At 34.3% G+C, this 21,296-nt stretch overlaps 1 pseudogene; it reads left to right on the top strand.

The window, feature by feature from the left end:
• Positions 1–20,327: 20,327 nt before the first annotated feature.
• On the top strand, positions 20,328–20,911 carry LOC100477010 (annotated as a pseudogene).
• Positions 20,912–21,296: the final 385 nt, after the last annotated feature.

Here is a 21,296-nt window from a genome sequence, read left to right as displayed (position 1 = left end):
ATGTTAATTCTACCAGTTACAAAAACACACTTTATTAAATGAAACAGTACGGAGAATAAAACACTCTTTTTTTGACACTGTTGCTAATTTTCCTCTGAAATTAGATTGTAGGTGTAATTACAAACTTTTATCATGATTTTCATTTTTGCCATGAAATGAAGCAGAGTAAAATCCTGGCTTCCATTGTTATTCCTGTCCTGCCCTGTCTGTCTCTCTCTGTCTCTGTCTCCTTGCCCCCACAAGCATGCACACACAAACACATACACACATACATACATACATACACACACAACCACATACCCCTGTATTCTATTTCTGTAAAGAAATTTAGTGGGCATTGAATGTAATGGCAGCACATTTGGTAACTTTCTTTTTCTTTTCTCTAGAGAAATAAGACCTAAAGAAAAATGCTACCTTAGGCCACCATGTTTAAAGAGCTTTCCATGGAATTTTGAAGTTTCCACTCAAACCTGTGAATCAAAGATCCTTAGACAATTAAAGAGAATTTCCAAAACTGAGAATGGTTAATAATGGATATAAATTAAAAATAAAACTCTAGGGAATATAGGAAAAATAAAAGACTCAGAAGAACACTTGAAAAAAGTTTGGATTGACCAAATATAAGCATTTGGAAAGAAATTTTATTAATCAAACTATATCAGAATATGATATAAAATGAAGAGAATAAAATTAGGCCTTAACATCACAGATAATTTTGGAGAAAAAATATTTAATAGCAAGATTGTAATATAAAGTTGAAAAAATACAGCAAAAGCTAGAACAAAAAGATAGCTTGAGAGAAAAATAATATACTTTAAAATTGGTCCAGAGTTCTGAAAATTGTATGTATTCCAGAATGTGATAGCAACAACAAAATGTAGAAAATTATTTTTCTTAAGAAATAATACAACAGTTTTTGCAGCTAAAGGACATACGCTACTAGATTGAAGGTACCAATAAATGTCAAGATAGGTTAAAGGAAATGAAATCCACCAAATGATATCACTAAGAAATATCAGAAGCCAGTGGTAAACAGAAATACTAAACCTTACAGAAAAAATAAAATAAAATTGTGTCACTTATGAGTGAGAATTAAAATGGCATTTCACTGTTCACTGATAACAGTAGATGATCAAAAACAATGAAGCAGTTCTCACAAAATAAGGGAAAACATTTTCACTAATGAATTCTATAACTGATATTTGAGTAAAATAAATACATATGGCAAGAATAAAATGTTTCATTGTACTGAATATAAAAAAAATAAAAGACAGTAGCATAATTAGAAATTTATAATAATTATAAACTCAGTATGACCCAAATTAAGAGTGGTTATTCTTGAAAAACTTTACAGAGAGGAAGGAAACATACAAGGTTATAAATAAACACCAGGAATCTAAACTGAAAGGGTAATCACATTTCATACATTTTAATACAGAAATATTAATATTGAGTAATATCCTAGTGAAGTTGCTAAAATCTGAAATAAGTGAATAATGAAACAATTGACTGAAACAATTGAGTGCATGCAGGGAATGTGTTTGTGTGGATTTGTGTGTGGTAAGTGATGTGGTCCTGGTGTTGCTGTTGGTGATAATAAGAGGGAAGAATCAGTAAGCAGGCTGGACTCACAATGTCAAAAGAAAAGAACAAATTTAATTCTCAAGGCAAAAAAGTGTGAGTGAAGAAATTTATATCAAAGCAATTTTTATTGAAGTACAGAGGCAAAGAGGAGATACTCTCATGTATTCAAGAACCTAGCACCAGTGAAGGTTTCTTTAAAAACAAAGAGATCTGCATGATAATAAAATCTAACTAACTAATATATCCATGGATAACCCGGATAAGTCACCTGGTGCTGAGTACTGGGCACCTTAACATAGAGGACCAAGGTTAAATAACGGAGAGAAACATTTATCATAGGAAACTGTCATGGACAACAAAAAACTAATGTTATAATAAAAAGGAGTGAAATGGATGGCACTGGAGGAGATAATGCTAAGCGAAATAAGTCAAGCAGAGAAAGACAATTATCATATGATTTCTTTCATCTATGGAACATAAGAACTAGGATGATCGGTAGGGGAAGAAAGGGATAAAGAAAGGGGGGTAATCAGAAGGGAGAATGAAACATGAGAGACTATGGACTATGAGAAACAAACTGAGGGCCTCAGAGGGGAGGGGGTGGGGGATTGGGATAGACCTGTGATGGGTAGTAAGGAGGGCACGTATTGCATGGTGCACTGGGTGTTATACGCAACTAATGACATCGAACTTTACGTCGGAATCCGGGGATGTACTGTATGGTGACTAACATAATATAATAAAAAATCATTAAAAAAATAAATAAATAATAAAGAAAGAAATAAAGAAATAATATAACAAGATAATGTGACTATTAAATAAAAAAAAGAGTGAAAGCAAAAATAAGAAAGAAGGGTGGGGAGATGCAGGAGTACTCAAATGGGGCTGTGAAGTGCAGTGGTACTAATCTTACCTTCTTTGCAAGAATTTACGTTGAAAAACAATAATAAGTTAAAAAATATTTTTTAAAAATTTGTTTAGATTTACTATGAATATTTGTTAATTATCATCCTAAAATTAATGATCAGGAAAATTAAAGTAAAAACAAAATTTAATCAAGATGTAAAAGGAAAAGCACAAGTTTATCAGTTTTTGTATTATTTGTAACAAAAGCCAATAGTTCCAATCCCAATTTGGGAATCAGAAATATACATGGATGCATGTTACACAAATATGGATATGTTGTACAAACTTTGAAGTTTATTAAATACTAAGTACAAACATTACACAGAGAGAAAAAGTAATCTATAAACCTTGAAGTAGAAAAACCCCAGAGCATTAAAATAAAATTCACGTAAAAATACGATAAAAGTTTCAGACTAAATATATTTGCTGGTCTAACCAATATAAATGGGATAAATGTAAATTTGCAAAGAAAAAGGATGACTTTAAGATTAGCTAAATAACATAGTTCATCCATATATATTCATGCCAGAGATGCATCTAAGAGAAAGTGTTTCAGAAATGTTTAAACTAAGAGCATGATCCAAAGAGTAAAAGAGTTCTTATGTCACATAATTTATACACTTAAAAATGGAAATGTAAATATACAGAAACTGTATGGAGATAGTTAAAGAAATAAATTCTTAGTCAGACCTGGTTTTTTTTGAACCCATGGTAAATCAAATGAAAAATTGATCAAGGAAATATAAATCAAATGTATCTTTAATAATAAGAAATACGATTTTATTTTTAAAGCTCATGAAATATGTTGTTTCTCTCTGCTAGGTCCCAAGGTCAAAATCAAATAAAATTTAAAATAAAAATAGTAATGATAACAGTTTCCAATTGCATTCTGACAAAAGGAGAGATAATTAGCTGCAATTATAGTTTTTATATAGGATATAATTAGCAGCAAATCAGAAATAGTAAGTATTCTTGAAGGTATCAATAAAAATATAGCATCCAGGAATAAACTTAGTGAAATTATACAAATGCTTTATGAATGTTTAAACCTTTACTGTAAGACAGTTACAAAATTTAAGTAGTCACTCATGTACTTGACTAGGAAAACATAGTATTACAGAGAAAATATCTGTGATCAGCACCAGGCGATGTATGGAAGTATTGAATTACTATATTGTACACCTGAAACTAATATAACACTGTATGTTAACTAATTGGATTTAAAATAAATTTTTTTTTTTAAAAAGAACATCCTTTACAAGTGTCTTTAGTACAGATTTCTTGATAGCGAATGTTCTGTTTTTGCTAGCCTATAAATGTTCTTTTTGCACCATTTTTCTTGAAAACTTGTTTTGATGGTACACAGTTCCAGGTTGAGAGTTATTTTCTCTCAGTTCTCTGAAGATGTTCTTTTCCTGTCTTCTGAATTACATTGTTTTGAAAAAGTCTACCCTCAATCTAATTGTTGTTTCTTTATAAAAGAGATTGTTTCTCTCTGGCCCTTTTTAATACCATCTTGTTTCTGATGTACTATGATTAACTATAAAGTGATTTGAAGTGTGAAAAAAAAGAAAGAGAGAACTATATCTGAATATACCTCACATATCTGCACAAATATGGTAATCTATATGTGACTTGCTGAGAAGTGGAGTTTTTTTTTCTCCATTTTTTTCTCCACTTTTAATCCCATTATTCACTCCCAGCCTATATGTAAAAAAAATGCCAGTAAAGGATGAGAGTAAGCCAGTGTCTTTGAAAGGAATGATGGGTGTCTTAGTTCAGGCTCATATAACAAAATGCCATAAAACTATATGGCTTGAAAGCAACAGAAATTCATTTCTCATAGTGCTAGAAGCTGAAAGTGCAGGAAGCAGTACAGGCTCTCTTAGGTTCTGTTGAGAGCTGTCTTCTGAGTTGCAGACGGGTTTCTCTTGTATCCATCTTCCTATGGCAGAGGGCAGAAAGAAGAAGCAAGCTCTTGCCTGATTCATGAATACTAATCCTATTTATGAGAGCTCCACCCTCAACCTCATCTTAATTACATCCCCAAAGTCTCATCTTCTAATACTATAAGGTTTTGGGATTGTTGGGTGGGTAGGATTAGTCAGATTGAGGGAAATGTTGAGGTGGTCGTGGTCAATGTAAACTATGAGTGGTCACCATTAGTGTGCATTGACAGAGTTCATGCTGGCAATGAAAGAGTGCAGATGTGTGGGTATCATCTGCACAGAAGACATAGTTGCCAAATTCCAACAGCACCAGTCAAAAGAAACTTTGTTTCCTTTTATCATCCTTTGAAAATTCAACCCTAGACGAGTTAGAAGCAGCACCTAGCACAACAGGAGATGCTGTGGAATGAGAAAGGTGAATGATAGGGTCTTATTTCCCTTTACTTTTCTTCAACAAACAAATGGACATGTGTCTTGTCTGAATTGTGGTAGAGCTGTGTGTAGAAAAAAAAATTTAAAGCATTGAAAAAGTTAATTTTGATTAGACTGTACTTAGTAATCACTTCAAGTGAGGTTTTCAAATACCTGTATGTTTTTTGAAACCATCTGGGGTCTACTTGAGAATTCAGAAGTTATTGAAGGCTACAGGCTGGGCTGGAGCATAGTGGTTGGGAATTAAATAGATGTTTCCTGATATGTCTGCCAACTTCAGACATTCAATAAAACAGTTATAGGATTTATTATTATGCTTCAGAATAAATAAATGAATAGATAAGTGTTAGTATGTCAGAATAATACCACAAATTTAGATGAAAAAAGATAAGCTGGAAAATATTGATAATGTTAACCAAAAAGCAAAGTTTTCAATGTGCAAATAAAAATTTAGATTAAAAAAATTATCCTGATATGTAAAATATAAGAACAAACAGTTCAAAGAAAAATAGATATCACAACCAGTAAATACACACAGTAATGCTTGCTTCACCTATGAATCATAAAATGTAATTTTCCATTTGTATTGGAAAGCATTTTTAAAGTTATCTTTTTAAAAAGAAAATATCAAGTGTTGATTAGTATATGAATAAAGGGTACTCTCATATATTCTTTCTGTGTGTGGACAAATTATTGAAAACTTTATGGACAGTGATTTGGCAACATCTAAAATGTCTCTAGTTTCAAATAGTAGCTGTGATAAATGAATATTTATACTAATCATCATAGTGAATTTGCCTCTTACCAAATTATCTTGCTCCTAAAACTTACGCATTTGGAAATCTCCTAATTTAAATGATAGTAAGATGCCTTCAAATATTATATTGATAAATAGTGGGTGTTTTGTATTTCACTTTTACAAAGATCAGAAAAAAAGCATGACTTGAACACTACTTTTCTCTTTTAAGGATTTATTTATTTATTTTGAGAGAGAGAGCACATGAGCATGCATGCTCAGAAGTTGGGGGAGGATAGAGGGAGAGAATCTTCCAGCAGAGGCAGGGCTTGATCTCAAAACCCATGAGATCATACCTGAGCAGAAACCACGCTCAATCGACTAAAGCCACCCAGGCACTCCAAAGAAGCTACTTTTGTTCTGCAGCTTGTAATGATTAAAATATAGTGGGTATGTTCTACAGTCAACCATGTTAATATCATTTACAACCTCTAATTATTATCTTCTCTGATTTTTCATGTAGATTACTTCCATACTCTTTCTGTTCCCTGGATTTACAGGCAATAGTAAAAATATTTTATGGTATAAATTACTTTTCTATCATTCTAGAGAGTAGTCTAGAGGATGGAGCTCTAATGTGTGTGTGTATAAAAGAAATAACATGTATGATCACCTTTAGAAATTATAATCAAATATATAGTGGCTAAGGGCTTGAGTTCTCATCAATTCCAATGTTTTTACATTTGAGATGCAGTTTGCAAATGTTTGAATATTCATAGTGTTTTCTTAACCTGCTTTAAATAAGAATAACAATAATGCAGACTGAATAGAATTAATTAGTAATGAGCATTTTATTTTGTTAAATGTAGATACTTGAAGAACTTGTCCAGTAGACTGAAAGGGATGACATGACATAAAACAGAATATTTTGTGTTGTAATAGAGAGGACTTCTGTCCCCTTTTCCTGTATCATGTATTTGGTTAACCTTCTATACACTAATTCCCTGCTCCAGTTGGGCCATACCTAATGCTCTTCCTAGGAAACTTACGTGCTTTTTGGAATATATAATTCACATCTTCATAGGTAGAAATTTAAGGCTCCAGGGTAGTTTCACGAAGGAAGAATATTCTCTTCCTTTCAAGGTCCTTCTAGCTGGACTAAGAATCAAACTGACATGAGACTGATTAACAGGAGAAAATTGGGGAATCCATATAGACATGAGATTCCAAAGACAGTGAGGTAACATGATACTTACACGATCTAAGGAGAGAGGTAGAAGTCTGAGGATACAAAGTGGAGAAAATAGGGGTGCCTGGGTGTCTCAGTCAGTTCAGCCTCTGACTCTTGATTTTGGCTCAGGTCATGATCTCAGGGTTGTAAGGTGGAGCCCCACCTCGGGCTCAGTGCACAGTCTGCTTGAGATTCTCCCTCTCCCTCTCCCCCTCCCAGCACATGCTCTCTAAATAAATAAATAAATAAATAAAATCTTAAAAAAAATGAAATGGAGAAAGACCATTAGCAGGAAGGTGAGAGGAGGTGTTTAGAAAACAAAGGTTGCCCTATTATGTTAGTTGGTTTCTTAGGTAAAGAGGAATCTCTGTTAATAGCTTTTTCTGGTACAGCAGGCAGCTGAGGGGGAGGTAAAGAACTTTTCCTAAATCTGCTGGGTTTTTATTACTTTTAACTCAAAGTAATGTTCATGCCAAGTGGCCCATCTTAGGGCTGCCTGCTCTTGGCCCCCATAGTAGTGAAGTTTGATCACAGCATTAGAAGACCATCCAAAGTTAACAGAATACAATAGGCACAAGGAGTTGAAAGAAATCAGGTACAATTAGCAGTAGAATGTCTATGTACAACAAAAAGTTTACAGGTTTTCAGGTTAGATCATAGGCAGAGGGGCCATCTTCTATGAAAGTAATGCCTGGATTTTGCATCCTTCAAGCATGGATTCTTGAGACACAAAGAATCCTAATCTGCAAATCCATTAATCAGGATTGGGGGAAATAATCAAAATGGAATACCTCTAGCACTTTTATAATTACAAATCAAATAAAAAGATTCCCTCTACTGGTCTGAATAATCCTTTAGAAGCCACCTACTATGAGGTTAATAAAGTGTATGTACTCCCATTTTATAAGGTAAAATTATCTGGAAACTGTAGAAATTTTACTTGGTGGCTTGAAATTTCTAATAATCAACCCTATGTTTTTTAGAGATTTTTAGTCCAAGCGTGCTCTACTCCATCTTCAATCTGGAACTAATAATGTGTTGCTTGTGTTGTTGATTAAATTAATATGTAGTGTTCAGTCTCCAAATTCCTAGTGATAATTAAAGTATTCCTAAAATTTAAAGGCTTTTCTTCACACGCATGTATAAATATCAATGTTCTCTTTCTCAAGATTGGTTCAGTAGTTTTTAAGAGAATTTAACATAAGGAGTGAAAATCAAATGTGATTATTAAAAATCAAATACATGTGCTAACTAACATATTATATATTTTCTAAAACAAGAATTAGAGTATATATTATATAGGTGTTAGAAAGTGGCAAGTCCACGTAATGTCATAGTGCAATTCGCAAATATTATATCCAAGGATACAGTATTGAAAGCGGCCAGGGCAAAGAAATTTCTCACGTACCAAGGCAAAAGGTATCAGGATTACGTCAGACCTGTCTACAGAGACCTGGAATGAGAGAAAGGCTTGGGGGGGCATTTTTAAAGCTCTTTCAGAGAAAAACATGCAGCCAAGGATCCTTTATCCAGCAAAGCTGTCATTCAGAATTGATGGAGAAATAAAGACGTTCCAAAATCGCCAATCATTAACCAATTTCGTAACCACGAAACCAGCCCTACAGGAGATATTAAGGGGGGCTCTATAAAGGTAAAAAGGCCCCAAGAGTGATACAGAGCAGCAAGTCACAACCGATACAAAGACTTTAAAGAGAAATGGCATCATTAAAATCATATCTGTCAATAATCTCTATCAATCTAAATGGCTTAAACTCTCCCATAAAACGCCACAGGGTTGCAGATTGGATAAAAAGACATGACCCATCCATTTGCTGTCTACAAGAGACTCATTTTGAACCCAAAGATGCATTCAGACTTAGAGTAAGGGGATGGAGTACCATCTTCCACGCAAATGGACCTCAAAAGAAAGCTGGAGTAGCAATTCTCATATCAGATAGACTGGATTTTAAACTAGAGGCCATAGAGAGAGATACAGAAGGGCACTATATTATTCTTAAAGGAAGTATTCAACAAGTGGATATGACAATTATTAATATATATGCCCCCAACAGGGGAGCAGCAAGATACACAAGCCAACTCTTAACCAAAATAAAGAGACATATAGATAAGAACACAGTAATAGTAGGGGACCTCAACACCCCACTATCAGAAATAGACAGAACACCCTGGCAAAAACTAAGCAAAGAATCAAAGGCTTTGAATGCCATACTCGACGAGTTGGACCTCATAGATATATATAGAACACTACACCCCAGAACCAAAGAATACTCATTCTATTCAAATGCCCATGGAACATTCTCAAGAATAGATCATGCTCTGGGACACAAAACAGGTCTCAGCCAATACCAAAAGATTGAAATTATCCCCTGCATATTCTCAGACCACAACGCTCTGAAATTGGAACTCAACCACAAGGAAAAACCTGGAAGAAACTCAAACACTTGGAGGCTAAGAACCATCCTGCTCAAGAATGACTCGATAAACCAGGAAATCAAAAAACAAATTAAACAATTTATGGAGACCAACGAGAATGAATACACAACGGTCCAAAACCTATGGGATACTGCAAAGGCAGTCCTAAGGGGGAAATACATAGCCATCCAAGCCTCACTCAAAAGAATAGAAAAATCTAAAATGCAGTTTCTATATTCTCACCTCAAGAAACTGGAACAGCAACAGAGGGACAGGCCTAACCCACTGACAAGGAAGGAGTTGACCAAGATTAGAGCAGAAATCAATGAATTAGAGACCAGAACCACAGTAGAGCAGATCAACAGGACTAGAAGCTGGTTCTTTGAGAGAATCCATAAAATTGATAGACCACTGGCAAAACTTGTCCAAAAACAAAGAGAAAGGACTGAGATTATTAAAATTATGACTGAAAAGGGAGAGGTCACGACCAGCACCATTGAAATTGCAAGGATTATTAGAAACTTTTATCAACAGCTATATGCCAAAAAACTAAACAATCTGGAAGAGATGGAGGCCTTCCTGGAAACCTATAAACTACCAAGACTGAAACAGGAAGAAATAGATTTCTTAAATAGGCCAATTAACTATGAAGAAATTGAGTCAGTGATAAACAACCTTCCAAATAATAAAACTCCAGGCCCAGACGGTTTTCCTGGGGAATTCTACCAAACATTCAAAGAAGAAATAATACCTATTCTCCTAAAGCTATTTCAAAAAATAGAAACAGAAGGAAAGCTACCAAACTCATTCTATGAGGCTAATATTACCTTGATCCCCAAACCAGGCAAAGACCCCCTCAAAAAGGAGAATTACAGACCGATTTCTCTAATGAATATGGATGCCAAAATCCTCAACAAGATCCTTGCTAATAGAATCCAACAGTACATTAAAAGGATTATCCATCATGACCAAGTGGGATTCATACCTGGGATGCAAGCATGGTTCAACACTCGCAAATCAATCAATGTGATACATCATATCAACAAGAAAAGACTCAAGAACCATATGATCCTCTCAATTGATGCAGAAAAAGCATTTGACAAAATACAGCATCCTTTCCTGATTAAAACCCTTCAGAGTGTAGGAATAGAGGGTACATTTCTCAATCTCATAAAAGCCATCTATGAAAAGCCTACTGCAAGCATTATTCTCAATGGGGAAAAGCTGGAAGCCTTTCCCTTAAGATCAGGAACACGACAAGGATGCCCACTCTCGCCACTATTATTCAACATAGTACTAGAAGTCCTTGCAACAGCAATCAGAAGACAAAAAGGGATCAAAGGTATCCAAATCGGCAAAGAAGAAGTCAAACTGTCTCTCTTTGCAGATGACATGATACTCTATATGGAAAACCCAAAGGAATCCACTCCCAAACTATTAGAAGTTATAGAACAATTCAGTAAGGTGGCAGGATACAAAATCAATGCCCAGAAATCAGTTGCATTTCTATACACGAATAACGAGACTGAAGAAAGAGAAATTAGGGAATCCATCCCATTTACAATAACACCAAAAACCATGCGTTACCTTGGAATTAACTTAACCAGAGACGTAAAGGACCTATATGCTAGAAACTATAGATCACTTTTGAAAGATATTGAGGAAGACATAAAAAGATGGAAAAATATTCCATGCTCATGGATTGGAAGAATTAACATAGTTAAAATGTCCATACTACCCAGAGCAATCTACACTTTCAATGCTATCCCGATCAAAATACCGAGGACATTTTTCAAAGAACTGGAACAAATAGTCCTTAAATTTGTATGGAACCAGAAAAGGCCCCGAATCTCCAAGGAACTGTTGAAAAGGAAAAACAAAGCTGGGGGCATCACAATGCCGGATTTCGAGCTGTACTACAAAGCTGTGATCACAAAGACAGCATGGTACTGGCACAAAAACAGACACATCGACCAATGGAACAGAATAGAGAACCCAGAAATGGACCCTCGGCTCTTTGGGCAACTAATCTTTGATAAAGCAGGAAAAAACATCCGGTGGAAAAAAGACAGTCTCTTCAATAAATGGTGCTGGGAAAATTGGACAGCTACATGCAAAAGAATGAAACTTGACCACTCTCTCACACCATACACAAAAATAAACTCCAAATGGATGAAAGACCTCAATGTGAGACAGGAATCCATCAAAATTCTAGAGGAGAACATAGGCAACAACTTCTATGACATCGGCCAGAGCAACCTTTTTCACGACACATCTCCAAAGGCAAGAGAAATAAAAGATAAAATGAACTTATGGGACTTTATCAGGATAAAGAGCTTCTGCACAGCCAAGGAAACAGTCAAAAAAACTAAGAGACAGCCCACGGAATGGGAGAATATATTTGCAAAGGACACCACAGATAAAGGACTGGTATCCAAGATCTACAAAGAACTTCTCAAACTCAATACACGAGAAACAAATAAACAAATCATAAAATGGGCAGAAGATATGAACAGACACTTTTCCAATGAAGACATACAAATGGCTAACAGACACATGAAAAAATGTTCAAAATCATTAGCCATCAGGGAAATTCAAATCAAAACCACACTGAGATACCACCTTACGCCAGTTAGAATGGCAAAGATAGACAAGGCAAGAAACAACAATTGTTGGAGAGGATGTGGAGAAAGGGGATCCCTCCTACATTGTTGGTGGGAATGCAAGTTGGTACAGCCACTCTGGAAAACAGTGTGGAGGTCCCTTAAAAAGTTAAAAATTGAACTACCCTATGACCCAGCCATTGCACTACTGGGTGTTTACCCCAAAGATACAGACGTAGTAAAGAGAAGGGCCATATGCACCCCAATGTTCATAGCTGCATTGTCCACAATAGCCAAATCATGGAAGGAGCCGAGATGCCCTTCAACAGATGACTGGATTAAGAAGCTGTGGTCCATATATACAATGGAATATTACTCAGCTATCAGAAAGAACGAATTCTCAACATTTGCTGCAACATGGACGGCACTGGAGGAGATAATGCTAAGTGAAATAAGTCAAGCAGAGAAAGACAATTATCATATGATTTCTCTCATCTATGGAACATAAGAACTAGGATGATCGGTAGGGGAAGAAAGGGATAAAGAAAAGGGGGGTAATCAGAAGGGGGAATGAAACATGAGAGACTATGGACTATGAGAAACAAACTGAAGACTTCAGAGGGGAGGGGGTGGGGGAATGGGATAGACTGGTGATGGGTAGTAAGGAGGGCTCCTATTGCATGGTGCACTGGGTGTTATACGCAACTAATGAAGCATCAAACTTTACATCGGAATCTGGGGATGTACTGTATGGTGGTTAACATAATATAATGAAATAAAATTAAAAAAAAAAAAAAAAAGATGTTCAAGTGAAGCACTGCGATGCCAGGGTGCTCTGTTCATTAAATGGCCACTTATGTATTCGAACAGATACCCTGGAGGTGAAAAAATAAATTATTATGCTTTTATGGGAAAAAAAAAAAAGAAAGAAAGTGGCAAGTTATAAAAATTGTTTGATTTCCTTCAGAGAAAAAAACTTAAAGCTATGATAAGGTAAAATTAATTCCATGATAATCCAAAAGGGCCTCGATTTTAATAGGATTCAATTATGTGCCATAAAAGAAAATAGACAAGAGAAAGAATAATAACATATATCTACCTTAATAAATCTGAGAAAAAGTCAAGAGCAGACCCTTTCTCAAGGGAATAAAAGATAGCTTGTTACACTTTACCTGCCAAGAAGAAGGAGAATGAGAAAGGTAGAGAAAAGTATATAGCATAAAATGTACTGTGTCTCTGAATAAAACTCATGATATTTCCAGAATCCAGAATTCTGCCAGTAAGTACATTCTCTTAGCTAATTAGCATCACAGGAATTGTTTGGGCCAGATCTAGCTGATGTTAAAATCTCATCATTTCCATCCTTGGTAGTTTTCCTTACTTGAGAAAATACTATTTTTAACTGAAAAAATAATGAAAATTTATTTCTCTTCATTTAATATCTTAAAAATATTAAACATTTATATAACTTTTATATTTATATGGTATTTCACTTAGAAAAAAGACTAGAAAAATTTCATCAAAAATATTTACACCATGATTCTATGGTTATTGGGAGTAAGTATATACTTGCTTTTCCTGAAGAATGTACCCTCTTCCTTTCTTGTTTCCAGTTAAGTGGTTAAGTAAATCTCCTCACCTGGTTCTTAATAATATCCATAATAATAATAATAATAATAATAATAATAATAATAATAAAGTGATTCCACCCTAGTTACAGATTTTATTATATTTTAAACTGTTACTGCTTCTCCTTCCTTTAGCCATCAATCAGTTTAAAAGTTAATAAATTCAGGTATTTCTTAAATGTTTTCCTTTACTTAGCATAAGCATGCTTTTACATAGCATTCTACCTTTCTCCATTGCAAAAGCTGAGATTTAAAAAAAATTCTAGGGGCGTCTGGGTGGCGCAGTCATTTAGCAGCTGCCTTCCTCAGGGCGTGATCCTGGTGTTCTGGGATTGAGCCCCACATCAGGCTCCTCCGCTAGGAGCCTGCTTCCTCCTCTCCCACTCCCCTGCTTGTGTTCCCTGTCTTGCTGGCTGTCTCTCTCTGTCAAATAAATAAATAAAATCTTAAAAAAAAATTTTAAACATGACAAAATGATATCCAAATAGACTCCTTCTTTCACAACTTTATGTCACAAATTTGTGATGTTGTGTTAACATGATGAAAACTTTGGGGATATAGGTATTATCAGTAATCCATGAAATAAACTGATACTACACATAGACAGCATTCTTAGAATTATCAGCAAAGCTTCAGAGCATTTCCTTTCCTTAAAATGTCCACAAATATAGTTTACAGAGTGAGCTCTAGAGCTACAGAAACTAAACATAAAAGTGAGTTTAAAGCTTCATATTATTATAGAATTTCAAAGTGGAAAAAAAAAAAAGGCCATTAAATCAGTGTGCCCATCTTCAAGAAATGTAGAGCATTATTTCCTCAGTTATATTCCCCCATGATTTGTCCAACCTAGTTTTAAATGACTAAAGCAATGAGGCTTCCTCTAAGCATCCTTTGGGATACTATCCCATAGCCTAATTCTAAGTACTATTAGGAGTTTTGGTAGGTGTGTGAATTCTCAGGACATTTTTATGCCTTGTTTCAGCAAATTGCTGTTCACAGATGACTTCATCAAAAAAGGTGTCTTTGTATAGAATCAGATGATTGAAAACTCATGCTGCATTTTGCATAATATTTGATAGCTATTACCATCCTGAATAACATGTACTTATTTCCATGACTCATTTTCTTCTATTATGATTTTATATAGTTTGTAGATAGAGTTACTGTGAACTGTCTCATGATGTCTAAAAATGGAAGGTGTGGAAGTTAAATGCAATCAAGTGAGAAAGATTAATTAAAAAAACTTGCACCCTCAGATAGTTTTCAAAGATTGTGAGCTTTTTATTGTTTCTGTGATATGACTACTAATTGTTATAAGTAACTGATTTGACATTCTTTAACAAGTCATTTCAGGGAGTAGTAAGCATTGGCCAGAGAGCAAATATGTGTTTGTATGTACTTCACAGACATACACAGGTATATAGCTACACACATATCTAAATATAAAACAAATATGCATACACACATTTACCTATATTTATTTGTGTGTATTTCTGTATATTTATCTTTCTGTATCAACAATACTACAATAATCCCTGCTATATAGACACATGAAGGAGAGGATCTAGGTTAAAATATAAGTTGGAACCATCTCCACATTAAAATGGTAACTGGAGTCATTTAAAATAGATGAAAATCTCCCAGGACTAACTATAGGATTGTGTGTAAAAATGGGGGCATGGGAAAGATTTGTGGGTGCACCACCATCAAAAAAAACTAAATAAAACAAGGAGAATCTACAAGGAAACAAAAATGGACAGACCAGAGAGGTAATAGGGAATTTAGGAGAATGAGATATGAATATCAAATGACAGTTTGGTGCTCTTAGTACATAAATTTTGAAGTAGGTGAATCTGAGCTTGCACCTGCATTAGCTGTATGACATTACATCGGTTTCCAGATGTCTTGATACCTCATTTTCATCTCATGCAAAAAAAAAGGAAAGGCATAGTTAAGTATATTACAGATTTGAAGTGTGGACTAAATATAGTAATATTTAAATTCCTGTGAGATATAAAGCCACATTTGATATTATTTTATTGTGTATCGCATTAATCCTATAATTAACATTTGTGTTAGAAATGTCAACTTGCAATGATCCAAGTGAAGAATAAATTATTGTGGGAAAAATAGAATAATGTGTTCAACTGACTCTAGAATAAAGAAGCTTCTATTTATATAGATTTTTGTCACATACATTATGTGTGGCGCATTATGCCTACTGTAGAATATTTCCATTTTTCTTACTCTTTTGGTATTTAGGTCCACAAATGAACTCATTAAAAAAAGTCACATATAACAGGAAAAAGCAACACAATCAAATGCCACTACAAGCTAAATTTGATCAAAACATTTCACCATCTTACTTTTTGTGGATATCCGAAAATTCTTAAATAGTGATGGTTTGTCCACTAAGCATTATTTTATTATTTTCCATATACACAAGTTTGAGAAAGGCATAAATTTTAGTAAATGAATTATCCCATTCACTACATCACTTTTGTAAGGCTAATTCCTGCAATTTTGTGTCCCTACCATTATTATTTTGTTGTTCTGTATGTCCCTAAAAGATTGAACCATTAAGCTGAGTTAGTTTTGACCTTTAAAGTGAGATTAGGGGGAAAAAAAAAAAAAAAGAATAGCCCAGTTAAACTGTTGCCATTTGGTTAAAAAAATATTGGATTTATTAATTTTATCATTATTATGTGCGCTGAGTTTTTTTTATATAAGATTACTTTAGAATAAAATCTCATGGTGTTTGTTTATACGTAAAGCCTAGAAAGGTCAAGCTTTTTGGAGACCTTCCAAGTTATATTTCAGAATCCTATTATTTACATTTTTTCATAATGTTAAATGTCATTTTGTTTGCAGGCAGAGAACCAACTTCATTCCTCCATTATATTAATGGAATGAATGAAATTAAAAATGCATCATCAGATTAGTGAACCAGAGGAAGAGAATGCCTATTACTACTTTTAGTCAGACAGCACAATAGTATAGACTCAGAAGGTCAAATGTTTGCTACTGTTGGGTTGTGTTATCACATAAAATGTAGAACAATGAGTTAAGACAAATTATACATAGTCAACGAGATAATGGTTTGCATTCTGTATCTAGCTTATGGATTAAAGGAAAAACATACATAGTATGAAGAGTTAGATACTGTCATCTGAACTAAAAATCTTGTAAAGCTCATCTATGTCTACTACTTTAATTCACCATGTAAATATTCCATCCCCTGGTATTTTATATTTTACCATAATCAAATAGCATATATTCTCAATTTAATTTCATAATTTACTGATATACAGGCATTGCCAATTGAATTATTTATATTAATCATATTGAAAATAAGATCTGCCAGGAACATATTGAAAGTGAAATCAGAAATAGTGAACTTCAAATTCATATTTTATTGCTGTGCATATTGAAAATATAGAGAATCATCAAAATTTAACTTATGTGAAGACACTAAATGTATTAACATTGGGTCTTATTTAGACTTCTGATATCTTTGATCATATCATGATAATGTTCATTTTGACTAGCTATGTCAAACAAAAGTGTCTCTAAATATCTTTATATGTGTTGATCAATCTGCAGTTTTTTCAGTTTCTTACAATCCCCAATGATTGGTCTGCTTGTAATGAATACATTATAGCCTCTTCATAGGCATTTGAGTTTAGCAACCTCATTTTTCCCTCAGCAGTCTTGAAAGTGTAGGTATTGTATATATGCAATCAGATCAAAAACTCTTATACAGTGTGACATAAAACATTGATGTGTTTAAATATACTTAGATTATTTGAACAAATCTTTAAAAATAGTTTAAAAAATTAAGTTGTCTTCTAGAAAATTGATAAGAATTACTTAAAACTCTTCCAGGGAACCTAGGTAATCATTGATTTCCCATAGATGATTAATGTGGTTTATTTATTTTATATCTTCACATAACAAGATATTAACAACGTTAATAACATTCAAACAGAATATATGAAAGCACAAGATCTATAATATTGCTTTAAAATCGGCACATCCTCAGTGGACTTCTTGGGAAATATAAATTAATTGCTGCCAAAAATTTCTCACTTGTCAACTTGTAAAGTGCCAGAATTTTAACTTAATTAAGTACCTTATCTCCAAATACAGTAACCTTATGAGGTACTAGGGGTTATGATTTCAACATATACATTTTGGGTGCAGGAGGGATGCAATTCATCCCATAATAACCCATCTTCCCAAATCATTAAATAAATACATAAAAGAAAATGGAGGGGTGCCTGGGTGGCACAGCGCTTAAGCTTCTGCCTTCTGCTCAGGGCGTGATCCTGGTGTTATGGGATCGAGCCCCACATCAGGCTCCTCCGCTATAAGCCTGCTTCTTCCTCTCCCACTCCCCCTGCTTGTGTTCCTTTTCTCGCTGGCTGTCTCTATCTCTATCAATTAAATAAAATCTTAAAAAAAAAAAAATGGAATAATGAATTTGTAACACTGGGCCATAATCACATACCAAATCAGGTTATAACACTTTAATTTATGTAATTTAGTTATAATAACTTTGTATTTTGTAGGTACATTGGTTGTGTGTGTGTGTAGTATCAGAGAGATCACACTAGAATCTCAACTTACTGTGTTATCTTTCGAAGTTTATTCTGTAAAAACTAGGTTATTATAAAGTTAAAATCTAATAATATATATTATAGTTTGGTTTTAGAGCCCAATAAAGTTTATGTTTCCTAATAAATAAAAATTTACATCCTTTTTTTCAATTCCAAGGTTATGTATTTTCCTTTAGATCATTTAAACTAATGAAAACCAAATAAACAACTCCCTAAAACATAACTGAATTTTATTCTTTTTATATGTAAAGAGAAAAAAAACCCTGAAATTTACATATCATTACTGCACACTAATACATTTTCAAATTGATGATTCGAGTTAAGTTTATGTCATAAATTAGGACTGAAGGTCAAGACATTAAGAACTGAGTATAGTGAGAGTATATAGGAGTGTGTGTGTGTGTGTGTGTGTGTGTATGCAGTAAGTATGTTTCATGGTGTGTGTGTGTATTTATATTTATGTCTTCTTTAAGTAAGAAAACAAAGAAGAAATCAGCTCCCATATTAAATATCAATTATCAGTCTTTTACTGGCCCTCCCTATCAATGCATAGTTTTCTAGGATTTTTGAATAAGATTTAATAAGGTTATATGACATACTTTATGTAAGCACCTCAAGCTTTTGGACATATTCTCAAAAAGAAAAAAATAATTGAGCTTAATACAGAGCCCTGCACATACTAAAGTATTTGGTAAATGTTTGTTAAATATAAAGATCTTCAAGAGTTACTGTGATGCTCGTAGCCAGTTTCCCAAGAATCTACCCTTTCTAATTAGCTTACAACAAAGCCTGCTCTTTTCTGTCTGCTGGGGTCAGCCCTTTGGTGAGGAGGGAAAAAGGGTGTACAATAGGAAACAGAGTAAGTGGAATACTGACAGGAGGAAAAAAGAAGCCAATAGACCAAACCAAGAATCTAATTTATCTTATGCTACCCAAGTCCCCTCCAGATCTAAAAGGACAACTCTTCTCTGGCACTCAGAAGTAGGAGGAAAGGATTATTGTTTGGGTGGAGTGAGATGACTGGAACAAGTCCTGAAATATGTTTCATAACATTCTGGGCTACTGTTTTTCTGATTCAGGTGGTATATTTAAGAATAATAATGTTCATTTGCCTATTCTTTGCCTTATTTGATGGCATTAACAAAGCAGTCCATCTAGCAATGAAACTGAAGTATCTCTTGAATGGGGAGGGGAGAAGGGACAAAAGGAACATCTTCAAACTTTTTAATTAATTTTATTATTTTTATAACCTGAATCAGGGTTGTTTGCTGTAGTCTTGACTGAAAACTTATCAGTAATCATCAGACTTCGTTTTAGTATAAGTGTAAAGGTCATTTGTTGTTGTTATTTGGATGTAAAAATAATTACTTTATCTTTAAAACTGTAGATGGTACTTTGAGCAGATTGTCTCAGAGAATTGCCAAGATATAGATCAGTTTGGGAGTTGGAAGCAGGAAATTAGAATGAGATATGCGGCAAAGTGTCAACAGGCAGCAAATGTGCATATCTCTGCCTTTTTATCAGCTTTTTTTTTAAGCAGCAAAGAGAGACCTGGATAAACAGATCTTTAGCAAAGAAAGAGGAAAATCCTGCATAGGACGCACAAAGGGAGACATCATCTGATGGAGTAAAGTTAAATCTTTCCAAATTTGAACACATGCAGAACCTTAGTTCTATGTTAGATATTATTTAAAAAGGTATGTAATGTTCAAATTAATTGCATAAGACTATTTTAGTAATTCTCATTTATACTTTTTATATATAAAAATGATGAATGTGTTCAGCAAAAATTCGAGATGTTTATTCACTCTTACTACTTAAACAGATGAAAGGAATTGAAAGTTAGTCAACAGAAAAATTGTCTCCCTGCGTAAAACATCAGTTCCATAGAAAACAATATCATAGAGGACAGCCATGTTTCAGTTACAGTGTAATAACCAAGATCTCCGAGAAGGCACATTTAATCAAAATTAAGGGAAAAACCATGGACTAGAGTGACTAACACCAAACAGGGGAAAAGATCTTTGAAACTGAGTGAATGTGGTCTTGGATGGATTATCTGTTCACATGGTTGTCAAGGGAAAGGGTGATGGTTAGAAAAATAAGAAAAGAGTAGCAACTGGCCGTCCAGGGGAGGGTGTGCTGCTGGGCTATATGCTGTGAGGGAGGGTTGAAGCCTCCTGCTGCTTGGCCACAGTAAGCATCAATGTCTTTCTTCTTTGAGTGGATCAAGAGTGTGCTCCAGTTCCTAGGACTCTATAAGAAATCTGGGAAACTTGTAATCTTGGGTTTGGACAATACAGGTAAAACCACTCTTCTACACATACTCAGTGGTCTGACTGATTGGGCCAACACGTTTCTACATTAGATCTGACATCAGAAGAGCTGAAAATTGCTAGAATGCTTTTACAACTTTGATCTTGGTGGGCATGAGCAAGCACATCGAGTTTGGAAAACTTATCTCCCAGCAATCAATAGGATTGTCATTCTGGTGGATTGTGCAGGTCATCCTCACCTCATGGAAACCACACTTGGGCTAAATGCTTTAATGACCGAGGAAACAATTCCCAATGTGCCAATCCATATCTTGGGTAATAAAAATGACAAAGCAGATGCAATCAGTGAGGAAAAGCTCCATGAGATATTTGGGCTTTATGGATTGACCACAGGAAAGGAGAATGTGACCCTGAGGGAGCTGAATGCCTGCCCCAAGGGAGTGTTACTTGCAGTGCGCTGGAGAAGCAAGGCTATGACAAAGGCTTCCACTGGCTTTCCCAGTAAATTGATTGATGTTTGGACAGTGAAACAAAAAAGTTTTATTCTAGACTGATCTTAAAAAAAAAAAGGAAAAGAAAAACAAAAAAGAGGAAAAAATAAGAAAAGAAAGGAAGACTATGAAGAATAAGTTAAAACTATGAGATAATGAAGGAAATAACCTGGGGTTAATAGGTGACAAAGGAATGCCAATGTTATCCTCTGTATTACATCTACAATTTCCAAAGATTTTATTATTGTTATTATTAAGTATTGTTATTATTATTGAAACAAAACTTATGCACACTAGAACTATTTTACAACAGCTTTTTCATTCTCAAGTTCTCTGACTTATTTCTGGTTGATTAATTTTACCTTCTCTTAGATTTTTAGATTTTGTCTGTTTCTGAAAGTATCCATA

Source organism: Ailuropoda melanoleuca, chromosome 3, assembly GCF_002007445.2.
Source record: "Ailuropoda melanoleuca isolate Jingjing chromosome 3, ASM200744v2, whole genome shotgun sequence".
Taxonomy (NCBI): Eukaryota; Metazoa; Chordata; class Mammalia; order Carnivora; family Ursidae; genus Ailuropoda; species Ailuropoda melanoleuca.
Note: the sequence above shows the minus strand (reverse complement) of the source record. Positions and strands in the feature narration are given on the sequence as shown.